The sequence below is a fragment of the Odocoileus virginianus genome, chromosome 2, assembly GCF_023699985.2.
Source record: "Odocoileus virginianus isolate 20LAN1187 ecotype Illinois chromosome 2, Ovbor_1.2, whole genome shotgun sequence".
Taxonomy (NCBI): domain Eukaryota; kingdom Metazoa; phylum Chordata; class Mammalia; order Artiodactyla; family Cervidae; genus Odocoileus; species Odocoileus virginianus.
The window spans coordinates 40,810,982-40,829,146 of NC_069675.1; the positions used below are offsets into that span (position 1 = coordinate 40,810,982).

General features: G+C 39.9%; 2 long non-coding RNA genes across 2 annotated transcripts in view; one reads left to right on the forward strand and one right to left on the reverse strand.

The window, feature by feature from the left end:
- The window catches only part of LOC139039004 (uncharacterized), a 68,849-nt gene that overhangs the window by 11,629 nt on the left and 39,055 nt on the right, over positions 1 to 18,165 (reverse strand). The gene's annotated exons all lie outside the window — the stretch shown is intronic.
- Positions 9,346 to 15,832, forward strand: LOC110147523 (uncharacterized). The gene is made up of 3 exons (XR_002316881.2): positions 9,346 to 9,603; positions 11,073 to 11,314; positions 13,265 to 15,832. It is a non-coding gene; the product is annotated as an uncharacterized lncRNA (long non-coding RNA).

Consider the following 18,165-nt stretch of genomic DNA (forward strand, 5'->3'; position numbering starts at 1 on the left):
GAGTCAGGCAGCAAGCCAGGGCTCGCCCTGAGCTTCAGGGGGTCTTCAAGCACGGTCCCTGGGCCTGTGGAATCAGCAGCACCTGGGAGCTTGTTAGACACAAATTCTTAGGCCCACCTCAGCGCTACTGAATCAGAAACTCTGAGAGTGGGGCTCAGAAATCTAGGAGTAAACAAATTCTCTAGGAGATCTGGACAGGTGCTAAAATTTGAGAACTGCTGCTCTAGGGTAACAGGAAGACTTTAGAGGAGTTAGCCCTTATTATCACTCAGCTTTCCTTTCTCAAATCATGGAAACCTAAGCTGGGGGAGGCACTCAGCTGGCTCCACTGGGCCCTGTTTCCTTGCCCTGCGGTCTCAAGAATGAAGAGTTACAACCAACGTGGGGCTGTGGGCAGACCGGATCCTGGGAATGGGTGACCTTTTGCCAAATGGTTCTCATGGGCAAAGCCCTGTCCCAAGAACATTACCCGGCAGCCCCCCAGGAAAGGCCTACAAACCAGATGAATTTCTGCAGGGACTGGATGAAATGTGAGGCCACCTGAGAGAAAGGCCTGGGGAGGAATGACGTGTGTGAGAGGAGCTAACAGGAGGTGCTGTCTGCAGTCTCAGTTGTTTGGTCTTTACCTCAGTGGAACACAGGGTCTGGCAGCCTGGGCCTGTACCTCTTTCCCGGCTTCTCAAAACAGCACCTGAGGACAGTTGCCGTCATCACTCTCCTCCATTCTATCACTCGTCATCCCCTTTATGTGTCACAAGAAGGAGCAAAGCAGAGGTGTATTTGGTTTTTTGTTTTTTAACATCAAGAGGGGTTTTTTCCCCCCCTAACTTAAAGAGAATCTTCTTCTGCATTTGGATAGATTGCCAACAGGCTATAAGCTCTATCAGGAATATCAAGCAATTACAAGAATCCCAGACCCAGGCTTCCTGTGCAGAGCAGGACTGACATGCTTCAAAGCAGAATCATCCTCCCCCATCCCAGCTCCCAATCTCTCCCACTAATTCACTGCCCTTCTGTCCCACAGTCCACCATGAAAGCTGGTGAGCCAGCCCAAGGTAGGCACCTTCTCCTTCTATACAGTGGGCTCAGGTTCTTTCACATCAAAGTCAGGGTCACCCTCTTGGCTTCCAGACACTAAATATGGTATCATGGAAGTCCCATGGACCCATTCACACTTATCTACCCCTACCCTTAGTCCCCCCCACCCACCCATCCATGACTCAGGAGAAGAGAGATCAAGTAGGACGGATAACAAAATGATGACTGCTGAGATGGCAAGATGGTGGTAAACATACTAGAAAGAGAACATAAAAGTACTCAGAACTGGAAGCTGGTCCAGGTAAGAGGTCCAACTCAGCTTCATGTCCTCCAGCTAAATAGCATGGCCATCCCATTTTGGTTTGGAAAAGCTGATGAGCATATCTTCGGATGTAGAGACAGACTGATTATTAACACAAAGGGGCAGCCAATGCAAGCTTCTCCACCACCAACTGGAAGTTCCTCCTTCACCCCTTTAGCTCTCCTCCATGTTCTGGACAGCTGTCTTTTGAGGGGATCTCAGCCTCAGGAGAGCAAAACTAGACACAGACTTCAGACTTGGGACTAAATGATCAGCTTAGGCCATTAATAACCCACGATTCCAGCCCCATAGGCTATTAAAGCCACTTCACTATCACTTCTCATTTGATCTCATCTTAATTCCTTTCAAATGTTTAAAAACACTTGAACTAAAATGAAGCCAACCATTCAGTCCTGATCCACAGCAAGGACAAAATTTTCCCCACAGACAGTAAAGGAATTACTGTTTACTAACATTGTGCTCTGAACATGTGAACTATTTATTTCTAAGAGCTGTTCAACTTGGAAGGGAATGTGGCTGAACTTGGAAGGGAAGGTTTGAGAAATCATCCCAATCTCTTGGCACAATACTGTCACCTTGGTGCTGTACTTTTCCAAAAGAAAATGTATCCCATGGTTTCTTTCTCTTTCTCCCTTCCTTCTTCTCTTCCTCTCTTCTTCCTTCCCTTTCACTATTTCTTCCTTTCTTTATAGTCCTCCTTCCTTCTTTTCTTTTTCATACTAAAGAAATACAAAACATTTTGCTAGAAGAGAGATTACACAGATTCAAGTGGCTGAACTTTGATGCATTCCTTTCACTTAAAAAAAAGGCATCCCTAGGCGAGAAGAGCTAATAAAGTCCCGTATCTTTGATGATAGTGATGCAACAGTACAAACAAATTATAGTGCTCAGAAAGTTTGAGAGACTGAAAAGAAATGCACAATGTGAAACACCAAATTTACCTGTCAAGGTTTTTTTTTTTATTATTATTACTGCTTGTTTCATTTTATTTTATTCTTAAAGCTGAGGTTTGCAGCTATTTGCTTCACTATAGGAAATTCCAGATCCAAGAATACTGATTTACAACTTCAATCATCACCTGACAAATACAGCCCTTGCTAAGTGAGAGCTGATCCATAACAGGTATTTCAAATTTTCATAAGCCACAACATATCAACCCTAAAGTGAAGAGTTTCATTCACAGGAAACAATTTTCCAAAATCAGCAAATATTTTTTAAAGAAAAAAAAAATGTAAAGAATTAAAGGGGAAAACCTTCCCATAAAGATAACTTCTTCCCTGAATACGACTCTCTATGTTGAAATATAGTGAGTTCTGTGATTTTTATTATTTTTATTATACCTGTCTCCCAGATCCCAGATTAACTCTAATCTTCCCCTGCCCAGGTAGGTCTCTAGGAACTGACATAGATGGGCTGGTAACCTCAGTGGAAAACCCAGAGTTAACCCATAAGTCCACAGCTTCTGCTGAGGGCTGCTGGCTGCTTACTGTCACAAAACATTGTATCTGAGCCATTCTGACATTCTACTTCAAGTTTTCATGGAGTATGAGACAATTTAAGCATTAAATTATTGCCTCAGATCCATTATGTACGTTCCCCCCCCCCAAAAAAAAAATAGCTGCTGCTGCCTCAACTGTTAATCCCTAGTCTATTATGGAAGTACAAAGATTAGAAATGCCACTCTTGCAGTAAAAGTTCTTTTTTCTTTGGAATTCTTTCTGCTACTTTTTTAAAAAACAGAAAAGTATATTTTTACTTCTTTCAAGAAATTAAATTACACCTGAAAAATGTATGTGGTTGACAATAAAATCAAAATATCTAGGTGATTTCTAGTTTACTCAGAAAAGAAGCTAAACATCTGAACAATATAAAAAAAAATGTATTTCAAAGATAGTTCCCAAGTCATACATTTATAATCTATTTAACATATTTTCTTGTAAGAAAGATCTCTTTGCACTTAAAAAAATAAGCATTTTGTAAAAGTGAAATCTGATAGCATTCCTAGAATAGCTCAGTAATTTATTTTACAATAACTTATAAATGTCAGACTTGAAAATTCAGGTTAGGGTTGTGGCTTCGGAGATTTATTTAAGAAAAAATATTTCTTCAAACAAAAATGTATCAAAAAAAAAAAAAAATTTAAGTATGGGGTGCTCCCGTGTCCTCAAATTAGTTTGGTGTGTAGGGGAGTAGGGGAGGAAATTTAAAAGAGCAGCACCTAATGGTAAAATCAGGTATTGCAGGCTAGCTCTCAGAGGCATTGGAAGCTAAGTCTGGTAAAGGAACATTAAGGTCTCAGTTCTGAAGGCTTTAAATACATAAAAAAGGACAATTCTTCAAATAAAATGTTTTCCTTGGTAACTAGAGATAAAGAAGATGATAGTGTCTTGTAGTTCTAAAGTAACTGCAAAAGCACATCAAACATAACTCTAGGAGCTCACAGACATGGCCATAAAGTTAACATTATCTTCATAAAACAGCCCCAACTCATTATTTGATGACTTTTTTATGGATATCCAAGTAACTTTCTATGGAATCAGTTGGAAAACATGAGATTGGATATAAAGCAAATTTTGCTAAACAGCAACAATTTTGTAAAGGAAAAGATACTGATAGCATCAATTACTCATGAAGTAAAGAGGCAGGACAAGGACAGTGTAAAATCATACTTAGGCTATTATGCAAAAGCACAATTTCACCACACACAGAAACCGCCAACCCCACAAAATTCAGTAATAAAAATAGTTAAGGCCATTTAGACTCATAAAAATTTGACTCCTTTTTTAAAGAGAGATTTATTATTATTATTATTTATTTTGACTGCAGTGGGTCTTCACTGTAGCACACAGACAACATGTAGGATCTCAGTTCCCTGACCAGGATCAAACCTGAGTCCCGTGCACTGGAAGCAGCTTCTTAACCTCTGGAGTACCAGGGAAGTCCTTGACTCCATTTTTTTAAAGGGGTTTCAATCAACCTTTACTAAAACACACAGTCTACACAGACAAACCATTTTAAATAAAAACAACTTTTCAGAGAATGGTATCTTTGGTTACTTACCTCTGGGCTAATTTGAAATACAGGCAAAATGTGGAGAACAATTTTTGGAAATAAACAGAGAGACCCAGATATGCTTCCATCCAGACCCCATGCCCAGTTTGTCTTATGAATTAGCTTGAATGCTGGCAATGAAGTGAGTAGAAAGGAGTAAAGTGAAGGGAACTCTGACTTCTGTGAATAAGAAGCCATGATTAAATGCCAGTAGATTATAAAGAGCTGAATGCTATGGCCCTGTGGATTCAACAGAAACCAAACCAGAGACTACGCCTTTTCATGTTAAAAAGAGAGCTTCCTTTTCTCCTAGATTACAGTGTTGAATTTAGAATACTCCAAACCTAGTTCAGAGTTCTATTCTGTGAATATCCAAATGAAAGAAATGCATCTAAATGAGGGGTGTTACTTATTGCTAGATAAATTACAACGAACAGCAGCTTAAAACTACACACATTACTGTCTCACAGTTTCTGTGAATCAGAAGTCTGGGCCTGGCTTCACTTGGTCTTCTATAAATAAGGCTGCAGTGAAGGCATTATCATGGCTGGGGTCTAATCTGTGGCTCAGCTGGACAAGTAAAGTGCTTCCTGGTCAATTTCAGTGCCTTGCAGACTATTGGACTGAGGTCTGTTTCTTGCCGGACGTCACCTACAAGCCACCCTCAGTTCTTTGTCAAGTGATCTTCTTCATAAGCAGCTCAAAACATGGCAGTTTGCTTCTTTAAAACCAGCAAGAAAGAATGTCTTTTGGCAAGACTAGTGTCATAATCTTATTTAATGAAATCACATACATGTAACCATACATATGCTTTTACCTTTGCTGCATTCTGTTGGTAGAAGCAAGTCACAGATCATGCCTCCTCTCAAGGAGACAGAATTGATTACATAAGGATGTGAATACCAGGAGGAGAGGATTATGGGGATGCCCTTGGAGTCTGTCCAGTACAAGTTACTCAAAAGCTAACTTCAGTCAGTTGGTGGTAGCTATCTGGAAAAGGAGATTAGCAAAGATTCTCAAAGCAAATGAGCCCCATCTCAGTTCATTTATTCAATGGCATCTGTTTTTTGGACATGTACTATATCCTCAATAAATGAGGAGGATGTAATAGGGAAATAGAAGAGAACAAAGCAGAAACAGACCTAGTCCTTGAGAAGTTTATATTCTAGTAGGTGGAGATGGACAATAAATAAATATGTAATATCGGGGGGTTCATGAGGGGTTAGAGAAAAACATTATACCTTGAAGATTGTGAAATCCACCTCCTTTATACCTTCACTACAGAGGCTGAACTCAGTGAGTGAAATGGCCAAATAAGACTGCAACAACTTCACTAGCCCCACTGCTATCATTTATGAGCTTTGTGGACTATATGAGGCAGCTCCCCAATTTGAGAGAATCTTACTTTTTACAATGATAAAATGGAGAGTAGGTGGGAATATGTGGTCTCAATGGTCCTTTCTAGTTTTAATCTTCTACATTTTATGGGTAGATTTTGATTTAAAACAGCAGTCAATCTGTTAAATGTTCTTGGTTTAAAATTTTTTTGAACTAAAAATACAAATTTTAATTCTTATATATTTTTCTTGTATCAAAACATTAAGTGACAATCCATGACAACTTACACAAAAAAGCAAATGTTTCCCTTATAATTTCCCTAGGTGACTTTAATTTACTATCCTTAGCCAACAAGTAAGTTATTGATTTATCAAGGCAAATTCCTATCTATTGCTACACAGTTCTCTCTTATGGGTGATAATTTTGGTCTCTCCTAATTTTGCAAATATCCAGTTCTTTTGCCAACCCCAAACACTGACTTGGGGACAAAACATGCCATGATAAAAGTCTGCTCTGGGTGAGGAAGGGATAGGATATGACATTGCACATACTTCCATTCCTGTGATAGATGCTTCTTCTTTCAGTTAAGCAGCTAACTGTTTAAACAGAAGAATGACTAATTCAAAATCCACGCAGAAAGCTCAACACTTGGAAATATGCACCTACTTCTACCTGAACTAAGATTAAGAGAAATCATCTTATAGTACCATCATCACAAAAATAAACTGTATAAAGTCGCCAAGGTCCATCTACTCAAAACTATGGTTTTTCCAGTAGTCATGAATGGATGTGAGAGTTGGACTATAAAGAAAGCTGAGTGCCAAAGAATTGATGCTTTTGAACTATGGTGTTGGAGAAAACTCTTGAGAGTCCCTTGGATAGCAAGGAGATCAAACCAGTCAATCGTAAAGGAAATCAGTCCAGAATATTCACTGGAAGGACTGATGCTGAAGCTGAAGCGCCAATACTTTGGCCACCTGATGTGAAGAACTAACTATTGGAAAAGACCCTGATTCTGGGAAAGATTGAAGACAGGAGGAGAAGGGGATGACAGAGGATGAGATGGTTGGATGGCATCACCAATTCTATGGACATGAGTTTGAACAAGCTCTGGGAGTTGGTGATGGACAGGGAAGCATGGTGTGCTGAAGTCCTTGGGATCGCAAAGAGCCTGACATGATAGAGTGACTGAACTAAACTGATAAAGTTGCAAAGTATACACATCAGGCTATCATCATGATTAGGGTTCTAAGACTAACCTTCTTATCCTTAACAGTAGTTATTCAACAATCTTTCTTTAACTCTTTATCTTTTATCTATGTTATTGTTGCTGTTCAGTTGATAAGTTGTATCTGACTCTTAGACCCCATAGATCTGACCCCATAGACTATAGCACGCCAAGCTTCCCTGTCCTTCACTATCTCCTGGAGTTTACTGTTTGCTCAAATTCATGTCCATTGAGTTCATGATATCATCTAACCATCTCATCCTCTGTCACCCCCTTTTCCTCCTGCCTTCAATCTTTCCCAGCATCAAGGGTTTCTTCCAATGAGTTAGTTCTTCACATCAGGTGGCCAAAGTATTGGAGCTTCAGCTTCAGCATCACTCCTTCCACTGAATATTCAGTGTTGATTTCCTTTAGGATTGACTGGTTTGATATCCTTGCAGTCCAAGGCACTCTCAAGAGCCTTCTCCAGCACCACAGTTCAAATGCATCAACTCCAGCAATCAGCCTTCTTTATGGTCCAACTCTCATATCCATACATGACAACTAGAAAAACTATAGCTTTGAGTATACTGACCTTTGTTGGCAAATTGATGTCTCTACTTTTTAATACCTTATCTAGGTTTGTCATAGCTTTTCTTCCAAGGAGCAAGCTTCTTTTCATTTCATGGCTGCAGTCACAGTTTGCAGTGATTTTGCAGCCGAAGAAAATAAAATCTGCCACTGTTTCCATCTTTTATCTATGTCTTACCATAATGTGATCACCTATGTGAGCTTACACTAACAACCATACTATCTACCATAAACCTGATAATGTACTAACTTTTCAGGTACGACTTAATAAGGAATCACTTTGAAGACCCAGCTGTTCACATTCCCTTAGAAACTCTTTACAAACAGCAACAGTGTTCAAATCAGAAAACATTAGACCCTATGGCTATCAAAAAAGAAAAATCTGCCAAGAATCTCATCAAGTGTTTGACCCAGTTGGAGTGTGATATATTTTTTTTTAACTTTTAAAAATTCTTCAGTGTTTTTTTTTTCCCCCAATGGAAAAGATTTTATTCAGATTTATCAATAGTCTGGTTGGTTAATTGAGTCTAATAATAAACACTACCACTCCATTTACTTACATGTTCTGAAAAAAGGTCTTTTAATCATTCTTTAGATGAGACTTTTCTTTTTACCCTTTTCTTTGTTTTCATTAGACATATGTCAGTTTTTCAACTTCGTAACTCAGTAGGGATAAAAAATCAGTTCAGTTCAGTTGCTCAGTTGTGTCCAACTCTTTGCGATCCCATGAATTGCAGCACACCAGACCTCCCTGTCCATCACCAACTCCTGGAGTCTACTCAAACTCATGTCCATCGAGTTGGTGATGCCATCCAGCCATCTCATCCTCCCTCTGTCGTCCCCTTCTCTTCCTGCCCCCAATCCCTCCCAGCATCAGGGTCTTTTCCAATGAGTCAACTCTTCACATGAGGTGGCCAAAGTACTGGAGTTTCAGCTTCAGCATCAATCTTTCCAGTGAACGTCCAGGACTGATCTCCTCTAGGATGGACCTGTTACATCAGGCTGGTACTAAAATCTAAATAAGTTTTAGGTAGTCTAGTAATATAAAGTTCAGTAGGGATCAGACTCAGCTATAAGAATAAATTAATTTTTTAAATGATATGCCAACTTTTCACATACAAAAAGATTCTTAAGAAATTGTAACTACAGATATTTTGCCATAACCACTCCTTTATTTAATAAATTTTTTTTGAAAGTTTCCTCCAGGCTAGGTGCCAGAGTTGGCACTGAAGATATCCCTGCCTTCAAGAAATTCACAAGTTAATATAACTGAGTGCCTCCAACACACATTTTAAAATTATACTTCTCATTACCTAGCAAGTGTGTCCCCAAAAGTCACAATAAAACTCATCTTTGATAAATTGAGTCATTCTTGAATATGCCATTTAAATAATCCTGTGGTACAGTGGGAATCCTTTTATTACATAATGCAAATAACACTTCTAATTTGATATTTAGATTTTTATACCTTGAGTTTTCTAAAAGCTATATGTAATTTATTTAATCATTCAGCTATGATATATTGGAAAGAACACTTAGAGGAACTAAACTTGGATTTAAGCACTGAATATAATCTTAGGCAACTTACTGTTGGCCTTATTAGTAAAAAAAGAATAACATGTCACAGGCTGGATAGGAAGAGATATCAAATGGTAGATGTGGCAACCGATGCCAGTATGGCTCCCCCTGATCCTGGTACCCATGCCGTGTAGAGTCCCCTCTCAGACTGAATTAGGACCATTCCATATGACATCAGAATGAAGTGCATATGACTTCCAAGGCTAGGTCACAACAGACACTGCAGCATTCATCATCTTCTCTTACACCACTCTTTCTGGGGAAAGCCAGCTGCCTCATCCTGGAAACACTCAAGTAGTCCCACGGAGAACCCCTGTGAAAAGCAGCTGAGGCCTGCCAACAAGAAACCAGGAAGGGAACCATCCTGGAATTGGATCCTCAAGCTTCAGTCGAGCCTTCAGACAACTACAGCCCTAAGTGACTTCTGACTTCAACCTCATGAAAGACTGAGTCAGAACCATCCAGACCCACAGAAACTGTAAGAGTTAATACATACTTCTTATTGTTTTAAGTCACTGAGTTTTTGGTAATTTGTTACACTGCAATAGATAGCTAATGCAGATTATGAAAGCTCTGTGTATATAACAAGAAGAAAAATAAGTTAGAAAGAATATCTTCTCTCATTCTCTCAACAACTATCCACAAACAGATTCTGAGCCCAGTTCTGTGCTAAGTCTATAGTTACAGTTGTGAGCAAAACACAGACCCTGCCCTTAAAAGTTTACAATGAAGCCAGGAAGATGGCCAACTAAATAATCACAATAAAGTGTGAAAACTGCCATGTCAAGGAAATACAGCATACTTTCCTGTATCCTGTACAGCTAATCTTTTCCAAGAAGTCAAGGGAAGCATCTGGAAGAAAAATTTTTGAATCTAAGAAGATTGTTGAGATAAATAGAAGAGAGATAAAAAGTTGCCTTTTTCATTTAACCAGCAAATTTGGAATAGATGAATTTAGCATTGTAAAATTCAGAACTGCCAATATCAACTTCCATTCATTCTTCCAGCCAAAATGTTCTGAGTGCCTACTATGTGCCAGGGACTGTTCTAGGCTCTGGAGTTTCATCAAAGAACAAAGAAAGAACAAAATTCCTGCCCTCATTATTGGTCTTTAAAAAAAATAGGAAACTATACTTGGAAAGATGGTAGAATAATAATGGTCAGGGTTACAGGTTTCGAACTCAAATCTGTCTCTTACTGGTTTTGTCATCTTAGGTAATATTTTTAACCTCTCTGTGCCTCAGTTTCCCCAAGTATAATAAGAGCACCTAGCTCCTGGGTGGCTATAAGAAAACAAATAAGTTAATGCTCATCAAACCTTTAGAATAACATCTAGCACATAGTAAGAGTTCAATTTATTGTAGCTATTTTTTATTTTCTTGCAATCTTACTTACAAAGCCCTCCTGTTACCAGTTGAAGAAAAGGCACAAGGTTAAATTCAAAATACATGAGATCCTCACTAAGTAGGTCATTTCTATTTCAGCATAAGGTTGACATCCTGAGTAATTTATTGCCTGAATAATTCTGAAACACAGAAATGCAAATGTATGAGAGTTCTAACCATGTTGCAGATGGAAAAATGCTCCTTATCCAAGAACTTGTTTCATCTGTTAAACAACCCCTAAAATGGGCTCTTTCTATACAATGCTAAAACAACCTGTTAAGAAATAAGAAATTTAGTATGGTCTAGTCCCAAAGAAATTGCCTTTATATTCAAATACAAACTTTAAAATAGTTTTGCATTTGATCAAATATTTTGAATGAATAAATACAGACTAAAATAATAATGTCGACTTTGAGAAGAATAAACACTGATTTCTTCCTTGTTTCCTTTATCATTTCTCTCTGGCCCAGTTTTGAACGGAAAGAGGTGGCCAAGAACAAATGGTTCCTCAAAAATGTTTCAGCCCTGGATATCTTACTAACAATTATTTCATGTGTTTCAGGCCCCAGAGAGTAGCTACAGCTGGAGCGCTTCAGTGAAGAGCGGACGATCGCAAAATCGTAGACACTAAAGATGGAAAAGACCTTCGAGGTCATCTTGTCCACTCCTGTCAACTCAGTCCTGTTCCCCACAGCAAATTCTCAGGGGCTTTCTACAGCCGACTTGTAAACGATTCCGGCACCACTGGCCTGCCACTGTTCCCCTGGAGAGACCACTCCACTGTCTAAAAGACCTTTCTGTTAGGTAATTTTTTTCCGTGATATTCAGCCCAATTTTACCTTCTCTTAGCTTCATCCCATTATTCATTGACATACTCCATTGGACCAGGCTAAGCATCTCTTCTCTTTCAGAGTAGATACCTTGTCAGATTAATTGTGACATCAGTGGCTTCAGCCAGCCACATTTACAAAGTCCAACACAGTAGCATTTAGGCAGACAGATCCTGGCTTGAGTGTCTCATTGAAGAATCTATGCAAAGAATGCCACAGATGCAAGGAGATCTCTTGTTCTTTGTCCCTCATTATCTATTTCCACAGCTTTCATGTGTTTAAGAGCAGCAATGTTTGATATCTTTGGTTGTCCCTAAAATCCTTCTCTCTATATATATATTCCTTTTTCTGGCTCCATGATGATCAGAAGGGGCCTCAAGAATGGCCCTCTTTTCAGTTCAGTTCAGTTCAGTCACTCAGTCGTGTCCGACTCTTTGCGACCCCATGAATCGCAGCACGCCAGGCCTCCCTGTCCATCACCAACTCCCGGAGTTTACTCAAACTCATGTCCATTGAGTCAGTGATGCCATCCAGCCATCTCATCCTGTGCCGTTCCCTTCTCCTCCTGCCCTCAATCTCTCCCAGCATCAGGGTCTTTTCCAATGGCCCTCTTTTAGATAGTAGTTTACCAAGGCATGGTCTTTTACATCCTAATAAGAGATCCTAATATTGACTGCAGCTTTTTGCCCTAGGACAGAACATCCCTATTCTAACTCCCTAGACTGCCTTGGATTTATAAAACTGAGAATGAATTGGTTTTAACTGGATTTTGTTCATATTGCCATGTAAGGCTTTGGGGAAAAGCCGTTAACTTGTATGTGTGTGTGTGTGTGTGTGTGTGTGTGTGTGTGTGTGTGTACATGTGTGCATATGCATCTGTCTTTGTACAATCACTCTGTGGTTTATGAATTTTATAATTATATTTTGGTCATTGAACATAGTAGTGACTGTGGAGCACATCCTGCCACATCCTAAAAAAGAAACATTTTCAATCACAACTCAATGCAGAATATCCATGCATATACATACATACCTACATATATATATATATATGTATGTATATATATATATATATACACACACACACACACACACACACACATAACTGAAAGAAAATTTCAGGAAATAATATTTATCCTCACCTAACAGGAAATCTCTATTTGCTATTCTCATCTTTTTCAAGTATTTATAATGACAGCCTCAGCCTATTAGGGCTTCCCTGGTGGCTCAGATGGTAAAGAACCTGCTCACAGTGCAGGAGAACCGGGTTCAATCCCTGGGTCGGGAAGATCCCCTGGAGAAAGGAATGGCTACCCACCCCAGCATTCTTGCCTGGAGAATTCCAGGACTCTAGCCCTATATTCCAGGGGGTCACAAAGAGTCGGACACAACTGAGGAATTAACACTTTCACTTACGCTTTTTCCTCAACCCATTAGATTGATTTTACAGCCCACTAATGGGTGTTCATTGGAAGGACTGATGCTGAAGCTGAAACTCCAATATTTCGGCCACCTCATGCGAAGAGTTGACTCATTGGAAAAGACCCTGATGCTGGGAGGGATTGGGGGCAGGGGGAGAGGGGGAGAGGGGGACGACAGAGGATGAGATGGCTGGATGGCATCACCAACTCGATGGGTATGAATTTGAGTGAACTCTGGGAGTTGGTGATGGACAGGGAGGCCTGGCGTGCTGTGATTCATGGGGTCGCAAAGAGTTGGACACGACTAAGCGACTGAACTGAACTGAACTGAATGAGTCAAAGCCAAGAGTTGAAAATCCCTACCGTAAAGCCTGTCCCCCTGACCTCAGACCCTGTGGAGCAGCTGGTGTTGAGAGATGGCCTCTGCTCTTTGCACCTGTCTCCACTGTGACTGCTGCCCAGAACCTCAAGAAGCTTCATTTCACTTTTATCAACTGCCACAGGCAGCTCCTGGTTCCCTAACCTCAGCTCCCAGAACTGAAGGAGGCTGAGAGGTAGTTATGAAGCCTGCCAAGCTGAATGGCCACGTCAGCTTCCTCCCAAGAGGCTCAAAGTCCACCAAACACACTGCATATCAGGACAGGCGGCAGCAGATTCAGGGCTAGAGACAAAAGTCCTTCCGAGATCGATTTTATAATCAAGCTCTAAGATACATCTCTATGTGGTGGCCACGATTCAACAATTCTGTAAACCTATCAATGGCAATATCAATGCATATGCAAAAATACATCTCAAAAGGGCTTTCTGCTAAATAATGTCTAGTGTCATGATTGAGGTCCTCATGTCTCTTATAAGCATTTCCTCTCCTCAGAGGACTTTTGTGTTCCCTCAGTGTTTATTTCTTTCAACTACATTACATGAGAACTTAGGGAAATGAGTTAAAAGTTTTATATGTATTTCTCTTAAACTTTCTGTTTTTCCCTTGTAATTAGTTTCATTTACTGGTTCTCCTAAAATAAGTTGAGTAAAATCCCCTCCATAATGATAATTCACCCTTTTGAAAGGGAAAGACATTTTGGGTGACTTCTAGCTGTGTGGAGTGGAAGATGCCCATTTCTGTCACAGACCAACTAAGGATAACCCTGAGTCTGGGAAGCAGAGCACTCCTGATATTGGCATACAGGTCAACCTCTTTTCATGGCTATCTGCTCTATAGAGCTTTGTATTACATGGTAGCTTCAACTAAGTAACAGGAATCTGGTAAGTCCTATTTTGCAGCTGAAAAAGCCAAGGCTCAGGGATGTGGAACAATTTACCCAAGGTCACAGAACAGATGAAGGAACTGAAATTTAAACCAAAGCTCTGAATCCAAAGCCCAGTCTCCTTGCTCTTCAAAAAGACTGCCTCAAAGTAATAAACAAGAGGGACAAATAGAAGTCAATTCCATTTGTATCAGTAAGTATTTTAAACGTGAATACTGGTCTAAGTGAACCAAAAAGGTGGCCTCTCCATTAATGCACATTGGCTTGCACATTAAAAAATATTCTTATATTAATACTACATATGAGGATTCATTATCTAGACTTTTTTTTCCATGTAAAGACACATCAGAAATCAAAATTGCAGTCAAGGTTAAAATGCAATTTGATGAATAAATTTTAACTCCAAAATGTATGTAGAGTATATAATGAATGGCATGAAGGTATAAATTAGTATACTAGATAGGATACCTGACTCACTTTCTTAAAAATAAGCAAGGATATCTATACTTCAAAAAATAAGGGATTTTCTGTATTAAAAAGGAATCCATCACTGTAAGAGTGATGTATAAGTAAAAATGCAACTCAAAACATCAGAATGCAAATTGCAAAAAAAAAAAAAAGGTAAATTGTTTGCCCAAAACAAAGGAATTCTTACAGAAGCAAGTTCACTGTGCATTTGAAACATTTATTCAATTTTACTTTCAAAGAATTGCTATGTTTTTTAAAAAGCACTACTATGTAAAATATGGTTTACTAGTATCTTTACTCCATCAACTAACCACACAAGAAAATAGCAAGAAGTTCATCCATATTTAAAATTAGCTGGGCTTCCCTGGTGGCTTAGTGGTAAAGAATCTGCCTGCCAATGCAGGAAACACAGCTTCAATCCCTGGTCTGGGAAGATCCCACATGCTGTGGAGCAACTAAGCCCATACACCACAACTACTAAGCTCACAAGCCACAATTACTGAAGCCCGTGCTACCTAGAGCCCATGTTCTGCAGAAAGAGAAGCTACCACAATGATAAGCCCACCCACTGAAACTAAAGAGTAGCTCCTGTTCACTGCAAGTAAAGAAAAACCCATGCAGCAATAAAGACCCAGCACAGCCAAAAATAATAAATAAAATTAACCTATCAGCATAGGTCTCAGCATTGCTAATAATCAACATGGTGATGAGGATGGATACAGTTCTCTGCCCCTGAAGTTTTTGACTGAAGCCAGGGGCCCTGCATTAACGCTGGAAGGCAGACCCCTTGCAGATGGTAAGCAGTGCTCCCTCTGGACACGAGGTGGTCCTCACTCCCTTCCTTCCAAAAAGTGGCTTAAACCACTTATAAATGCTGCATAGGAAAATCTTCAGTCCAACCTTGACCCTTCTGCTGAGGCCAACATGCAACATGTTTATTCATTCAAAAAGCCTCGTAAATCATTTCAGCTTCAAAAGAAACCTAGTTGAAAAGACAAACTAGGGCTAGAGAGTGAAGAGGAAAATGAGTAGCCAAAGTAATCTGAGATGGAACACAACTATCAGACAGTTCAATGAGAGATTTGAAGTCAATCTCCAGCCAAAGACACTGACTTGCAATATTTACCATCCCAGGCCTTTAGATCATTTTAAAATAATGTTGACCTCCCTCTCTGAATCTTTTAAGCCTCAGGATATATGTGGGGTAATAAAAAATGTAAATGGATTGAGAGCTTGGTTCTTATGAAGTAAGACGGTTAACTTCAAGTTAACCTGTCTAGACATGTGAATAAAGTCTTTTAAAAGTAGAAGGCTCAACAGGGCCAAGATAGGTTTTTCCAGGGCTGTCCTGTGGCTGAATAATTTTCCATGAGCTCAACTCACTTCATGGAACAACTTTAAAAATAACAAAGAAATAATAAATCTCACCATATGGAAATCTCTTTGGCCTCCACTTAATTCTCTCCTTCTCTCTTTTTGCATTAATATCATAGCTTTCCATAGGTGGTATGCAGAGAGTATCTGAATCATCACACCCTGCAAAGACTGGCATTCCAGGCTATTTTTCTACCTTGACCTACTGAGGCTGTAACTGTCTAAACCCAAACAGAGGATATCACTATGGGGGCAATTTGGTGGTTTAGTTGCTAAGTGTTGTCCGACTCAGGCAACCCCATGGGCTATAACCCACCAGGCTCCTCTATCCATAAGATTTTCCAGGCAAGAATACTGGAGTGGGTTGCCATTTCCTTTTCCATGGGATCTTCCCCACCCAGGGATTGAATACAGGTCTCCTGTACTACAGGCAAATTCTTTACCAACTGAGCTACCTGAGCAATTTAGAAGAGCATTATGATGGAGAGAATCTTCTGGGCATAAGAGGATGACACCAGTGATCAGTAATACCCTTGACAGGATAAGAGGCCCCAGCACTGGGACCCATGCTTGGGGGCCAGCTCAGCACCCTCTCTGACCTGTCCTTCCCCACAAGTACCCTGAACTCCAAAATGACCTGCCCAAATAGCCCTTCTTCCTTTCCCATATATTAACCATGGAGGGCTCAATTACAGCAACGAGCCAGAGGGCAGGGAATATCACCAAGAAAGGAGAAGATGGGAATTCCCCCCACCTCCCATCCCACCAGAAACATGCTACCCATGAGGGGCTTTCTCCGTGTGGAAAGACATGACCTTGTATCATACTGGGACTCCAGATTACTATATAGGATTGGGTATTCTAAGGACAGTGAGAGAAGGACAGGTTCTCCCAAAATCCAATAGAATGTATTTATAGACATATACACATATATGTGTGTGCATATATATAGATAGGTAGACACATATATATGTTCATATATCTATATATACATACACATTTATAGAGATAGAGAGAGAGGTTTATTTTAAGAAATTGTGGAGGCTGTCAAGTCCAAAATCTGCAGGGTAGACCAGCAGACTGGAAACCCAGGGAAGAGTTGTTGCAGCTCAAGTCTAAAAGCAGTCTGCTAGCAGAGTTTAATTTTCTGTTAAGTCTTTTTCTATTAAGGCCTTCAACGGACTGAATGAGGCCCACCCACAGTATAGAGGGTAATCTGTTTACTCAAAGTCTTCTCATTTAAACCTCAACCTCACCTAAAAAATACTTTCACAGAAACATCTAGAATAATGTTTGACCAAGCATCTGGGTACTGTGGCCTCACCAAGTTGACACATAAAACTAACCATACACAGAGAAAAATATGTTTCTTTTTGATGTTGATCATATCCCACAATGCAGGCCTGTTTGATGTACCTTTTACTTACACACACACACACACACACACACACACACACACACACACACACACACACACGTCATTGTACGCTTTGTGTGTTCAATAGTAAGTCTACATAGATTTCTACTCACCAGTAGTAAACAGTAGAAAAAACACACCTTAGCTCCCCCAAAAGATCATAAGTTCCGTGTAGAGAGAAAAAGTTTCATCTTCCATGTCCTTGTGGCATCACCCTGGTGCCAACAGATACGTAGTCTATGTTTAAGGCCTCTGTACTGGCTGATTAGCCCTCCTTCTGCAACAGTAACGCCAAGCCTCCATCTAAATCATGTTACTGTATTTATGGGAGATCAAGTTGACAAGTGTGGAATCGCTGGGGAGAGAATTCCCCTTTTATCTTTTCTTTAAATTGATACTTTTATTGATAAATATTTTCTTTTTAATTTTTGTTGGGGTAAGCTGACTTACAATGTTGTGTTAGTTTCTACTGAACAGCAAAGTGAATCAGCTATATGTAAATATATATCCTTTCTTTTTCAGATTTCCTTCCCATTTAGGTCACCACAGAGCAGAATTCTCCCTTTACTTCACTTGTAGGCAAAGCCAGGAGCAGAGGGAAAGAAAGAAAGGGAGGGAAGGAAAAAGGCCAAGCAGAAAAGCAGAAGTATCTATCACATGAGCCATTGGGTTCACCCCAGAGTTTTCTCAAGCACAGTTATGGCATCTTTATGTACTGATTCACAAACATCTATTAAGCACCTACATTGTGGCAATGTCTGTCCTCTTAAAGTTATCATCCTTATTCTAAGCAATACACAATTATATGAAATCCCTTATAGTTAGGAGGGGTCTGCAGGGTTTCCCTCTGGGACACACTCATTTCTTCCCTGCTGAGGGTCAC